Source organism: Sorex araneus, chromosome 11 (genome assembly GCF_027595985.1).
Source record: "Sorex araneus isolate mSorAra2 chromosome 11, mSorAra2.pri, whole genome shotgun sequence".
In the NCBI taxonomy this organism is placed as follows: Eukaryota; Metazoa; Chordata; class Mammalia; order Eulipotyphla; family Soricidae; genus Sorex; species Sorex araneus.
The window spans coordinates 22,113,304-22,119,303 of NC_073312.1; positions in this window are offsets into that span (position 1 = coordinate 22,113,304).

Genomic DNA, 6,000 nt, shown 5'->3' on the forward strand with positions numbered 1-6,000 from the left:
CTCTTATTTTCCCAGGGACACCAGCTGCTCAGCTGAGCCGGGCTCAGGGGCTCGTCATTACGCCCAGGGTCCTGCTGGGCCCCTGGGGCTTCGTGCTGCCTTATTTATATGAAAGGAGGGAGTAAAGTCTTGAGAGAAGCTGTTTGTGGCAGTGTTTTTTGTTTCAGGAAATCTGGGAGGTTCCCAGGGCTGGGAGGGAGGGAGGGAGGGAGAGAGAGGGAGGGAGAAAGAGAGAGAGAGAGAGAGAGAGAGAGAGAGAGAGAGGAGGAGAGGAGCGAGAGGAAGAGAGAGAGAGAGAGAGAGAGGTGTGTGTGTGTCAGTGTTTTTTGTTTCAGGAAATCTGGGAGGTTCCCAGGGTTGGGTTCGTGTGTGTGTGTGTGTGTGTGTGTGTGTGTGTGTGTGTGGTAGGTGGGGGTGGACCCTTTTGACAGACAGAAGCTTTCACACCCTTTTTGTTCTGACTCTTTCAGGAAATAGGAAAAAAAATAGCAAATTAGATCATTTCTAGCCCATCCTTGAGGCAGCATGCAGGGTTCCAGAAAGGGCCACCGGAAGCCAGCCGGAGGGTGGATTCCAGAGCACAGGAAGGCCTGATCTCGGAGTTGGATGTATCAAGAAATGCTGGAGCTTTGGGTTTTGCAGGAAAGAGAAAGTGATCTTCTCCTTCAGAGCCCCAGGCCTTGCCACTAAAGTTAGCCCTGCCTTCCTTCTAGAAATTTCTTCCCTAAGGATACTTGACTTTTCCTTAGCGTACTTGATTTTTCCAAGTATCTGCTTCCTCGTTCCACCCACTATTCCAGACCCAGTGGGGAGGGCTGCCTCCTGGCCCAGACGAGTTAGGTTGGGGAGTGTCTGGCATCTTCAAAAGCCCAAGTCCTCCACTCTGCTGCACTCGGACCCCGTGCATTGTTCCCTAATCAAGAGCCATGGACCATTGGAATCACCTGTAGGTAGACCTTGGGCAGATGCCCAGACTTACCTTTTTTTTCCCCCTACCCACTAGCTGTACTAGATCTTTCCAGAGCTATCAGGAATGCAGTAGAGCTGGATTTTCAGTCACTCAGTATTAACCATAAGCAACAGGTTAAAATACACAAACAGTTCAAATGTGCCTGTAATTCATTACGGTTTTAGTTTTCCTTTAAGAAAAAAAAAAAAGAAACGAGATCTCGGGGTGCTAGGGATGTGGCTGGGGTAGGGCTTCCGCCCTGCAGGATGAGGCTGGGGATCCAGCCCGTCCCAGCACCGCCCACCTGTCGGCCTGACCCTGCCTCCAGCCTAACTGTCCAGGTAAAGCTCAGGCTTCCCCGCGTGACAGGTGACTGTGGACTCCCCTCTGTGAGGAGGGCTTTTCCTTTCCTTTCTCTGCGGAGCTCTTGGGTCATAGAGTCTGTCTTGCCGTGAGCTCACAGGCCTCCCACGCGGGCTGCCATACTCCTGGTTAGGGAGCACCAAGAGTCAAAGTTCGCTTTTGCTTTGCTTCTCTCCCCTCCCCTCCCCTCCCCTCCCTTCCTTCCCCTTGTCTCCCCTCTCCTCCTCTCCCCTCCTTCCCTTCCTCTCCCCTCCCTGCACTCCCCTCCTCTTTCCTTCCTCACCTCTTCTCCCCTCCCTCCTCCCTCTTCTCCCCTTCCCTCCTCTCCCCTCCCTCCTTTCTTTTCTTTCTTTCCTTCCCCTCCTTTTCTTTCCCTTCCCTCCCTCCCTCCTTCTCTTTCTCTTTCTTTTTCTCTCTCCCTCCCTCCCTCCCTCCCTCCCTTCCTCCCTCCCTCCCTCCCTCCCTTCCTTCCTTCCTCCCTTCCTTCCTTCCTTCCTTCCTTCCTTCCTTCCTTCCTTCCTTCCTTCCTTCCTTCCTTCCTTCCTCCCTCCCTCCCTTCTCTTTCTTTCTTTCTTTCTTTCTTTCTTTCTTTCTTTCTTTCTTTCTTTCTTTCTTTCTTTCTTTCTTTCTTTCTTTCTTTCTCTTTCTTTTTGGCTTTTTGGGTCACACCCAGTGATGCTCAGGGGTTACTCCTGGCTCTGCACTCAGGAGTTACTCCTGGCGATGCTCAGGGGACCATATGGGATGCTGGGAATTGAACCCGGGTTGGACTGCATGCAAGGCAAACGCCCTACCTGCTGTACTACCACTCCAGCCCTGTCTTTCTTTCTTTCTTTCTTTCTTTCTTTCTTTCTTTCTTTCTTTCTTTCTTTCTTTCTTTCTTTCTTTCTTTCTTTCTTTCTTTTTCTTTCTTTTTCTTTTCTTTTCTTTTTCTTCCTTCCTTCCTTCCTTCCTTTTTCTTTGTTTCTTTTTCTTTCCTTTCTTTTTCTTCCTTTCTTCCTTCCTTCCTTTCTTTCTTTCTCTTCCTTCCTTCCTTCCTTCCTTCCTTCCTTCCTTCCTTCCTTTCTTTCTTTCTTTCTTTCTTTCTTTATTTCTTTCTTTCTTTTCTTTCTTTCTTTTCTTTCTTTCTCCACACCTGACATGCTCAGGAATTTCTGGCTCTGTTCACCTGTGCAAAGTGCAATAGGAAAGATAGAAGTGCCTCAGGCGTTCAACCAAGCTGTCAGGACCTTTTCTCCAAGTGTGGCTGGCACTGTCCATCTAGGCATCACCTAAGCACTGGTTTCCGGCCTGACCATGAGACTTCAACAATTTTTCATGAGCAGATGCTGGAATCTGCAGTTGCCAAGTTCCCAGCAGGTGCTGAAAATCCACCAATGCTTGGGTGATCAAGGATTCTGAACGATGGGAGGGTTGTCTGGAGGAGGCAACACATCCGAGTCCCAGCGAGGGTGGCAGAGCGCGACAGACGAGAGCAGCACGTAAGGGCAGCTGCTGTGTGCCGGGCACCTTCCAGCATCTTTCCAAGCATTCATTAAATTCCCATGTGGATCCGAGGGTGGGAGTGCGGTTATCCTCCCCCTCATCCACGGGAGGAAACAGTGGACTCGTCCAAGGCCTTTGCTAGTTCCCTGTAGCTGACTCAGTCCAAGGCTTGGAGCCTCGTCTGTGGCCAGCCCCACTCAACATTTCCAACTGCGTATGTTCTCGGTATAGATCAGCACATACACCAGCCCTGCCTGGCTCAAGGCTCTAACCCGTGAACTATTAGGTCACCTCGAACTTCTTATAGTGGCCAGCGATGCGCCATTAGCAATTTGGAGGCGAGTGAGTGACTTGATTTGCCCGGTGCTCTGAAGTCCTCGACTCTGACGAACTCTGTGTTGGGAGCTGTGAAGTCTGGTACCCAAAGCAGGGTTGGTGGCCTCTGTGGCAGTGGTCAGTGATGTCCTACTCCAGCCCTTCCAAAGGCTGGGATTCAGAACATTCTCAGGCTCGGCGGCCCCTGCCTCCTGGGACAGAGCTAGGAGAGTGTTTGGCTTGGCCAGCTGTCCCTAAGCAGAGCCAAGATGCACACACAGAAGGAAATATGTGTCTCCAACCCACTGTGGCAGCCCCCCCACCCCGCCTCAGCCCTGCCCCCACTGCCCTGGCCAGGCTTCTTTCAGAATTCACTTTTCTCATTGCCATCCAAAGATAGCTTGTTTTTATAAATATTTTTTAAATATAAACAGTAGAGTCATGATAAAGTTCCAACATAAACATAGACGTTCCCATTTTCCATTCAATATTCCTTTAGAGACCCCTCCCCCCAAAAAACAATGATTTAGGGGGCAGAGCAATAGTACAGCACATAGGGCATTTGTCTTGCACATGCTGTCCCAGGTATGATCTCTGGCACCCCACATGATCCCCTAAGCCCACCAGGAGTGATTCTTGAGCAGGGGCAGGAGTAAACCTTGAACACTGCCAGGTGTGGCCCCCAAAACATCACTGTATCACTCTCATCCTGTTGTTCGTTGATTTGCTCAAGCAGGTGCCAGCAACGTCTCCATTCATCCTTGTCGCATTCAGGGTCAGGGGAATGAGGCCCATTATTGTTACTGTTTTGGCATATTGAATACACCATGGGTAGCTTGCCAGGCTCTGCTGTGCAAGATTCTGCATTGCTCTCTTCCAGGAGCTTTGTTTTCTAGTCTCTGGATCTTGGCCATTGATGAGATTACATGGCGCCAGGGGCACTTTGTGGGTGTGACGGCCAAGCTACTAGAAAACGGGGATTTGGGTGGAGGAGGCCCAGTCCTGATCCAAGCAGGCTTGGAGTTCTCAGCCATGGGTCCCACATACCTGGGTGGTTCCTTCAAGTGTGAGGCTCATCTGAGTGTGTGAAGAGTGGCCTTCAGCATGACTGTGGCTGGGTTCTGGAGGTTTTCAGCTACCGGGGCTCTGCTTGGGGCGGGAAGGGAAACTCAACCCACCCCCTCTCCGAGGGGGCCCTGGAGAAGACAGCCTGGCATAGAGGCAGGGGATTCTGCTGGCCTCCCCCCCAAAAAAAAATAAAACCCTCAAGAAATGTTTTAAGTAGAAAATAAAATTGTTAACAATTATCTCCCAGAAAAATGGAACCAAAGATATGCAAAGACATTTCTTTTTTACTGATGGGAAAAAGCATCTTAAAAGTGTTATGCAGGGTCAGGAAGATTGTTCTAGTGGTAGAGCACATACCTACTGTTCCATCTCCAACAACATGTGACTTCCTGAGCACCAAGAACACCACCAGGCCCAAGCAATGCACCCTGGAGCCCATGCATCAAACCAGTAGGCTAAGCATCATTCCAGAGAAGGACCCCAGTATCCCAGCGCCAGAATGATCCCTATTCAAATGGTGCTGAATGCAAGGTACAGGAAAGGTGGGGGGAAGTGGGTTTCATCTGTTTCAAACTCACAGATCTGAAGTCAGAGAGATCTTACAGGGATTAAGGCACTTGCCTTGCATGAAGCTGGCCCAGGTTTGAATTCCTGGCATCACATACGTTCCCATGAACTGGACCAGGAGTGATCTCAGGCACAGAGTCAGCAGGAGGTTCTGAACACTGCTGGGTGTGGTCCCAAAGCAAAACAAAAGTATCAGTGATTTCAGAGGGTTTTTTCCTTAGTGCACTTTTACTTAAATAAGAAAAAGACCCACTTCCTGCCACTTCTCACAAGCCACCCTTGGGCCTGTCTCCCCAGCTGGCCTGAGATGGCTCTCACGACCCTCTTGGTCTCCTTGCTCACTTCTTCCTGAGAATGGATTCAGATATTCGCCTCAAAGTTTTTCAGACAGTGGCTGGACCACGGAAGACTGATAGTGGCCTTGGAATCTCCTAAGAGGCACGTCTACTATTGCATCAGCAAATCCAGGAGCTGGATTTGCAAACCAGTCCCAAGACCCTCAGGCAAAGATGAATCATCCTGGTACTTGACTCAGGGACATCCAAAGATACCTCACTAGGCAGCCAAAAACTTCCAGGCCCCAGATTCAGGCCAAGGAGCTGTGCAGCCCCCTTGACTCCACACTTTTGCCCCAGGAGACTGGCAGAAGTCCTCTCCACATGCGTTTCCTCCTTGTGTCACTGCATTTTTCATCCTTACAAGCAGGGATACCTCTGAAGCTCCACCTGCCCAGAACAGACCAAGAAGGGTGTTCCTGGCCCAGAGAGAAACAAGGGAATAAGGCAGGTTGACCTAATCTCTGACCATTTGATGCGAGACCCCTGGGTGACAAGTCACACAAAGCCCAGCAAGACCACAGACAGGACTAGAACCTGTGCTTTTCTTTGTTGCTTTAAGTAACATGGTTATAATCGTGATAACATTTATGGTACTAATGTACATAGTTAGTGCACCAACACCAAAGCACCTAAGAGACTCCACCACTGCCACTATATCACCTTCATTGACCTTCATCCTCCGACATATCCCCCCATTGCTTGGTAATCTGAGCTTTGTAATCCAAGGCCAAGGGTTTGTCATCTTTCTATACTGTCTCTTCCCTTCTCTTGTCACAGGTGAGTAAGATCATCTGGTATTTGTCCTTCTCTCTGACTATTTCACTTAACACGATGACCACCAGTGCCAAGTTGGAGCAAGCGGCAAGATTTCTTCTTTCTCGCAGCTGCATCGTATTCCATTGTGTGCCGAGGCCT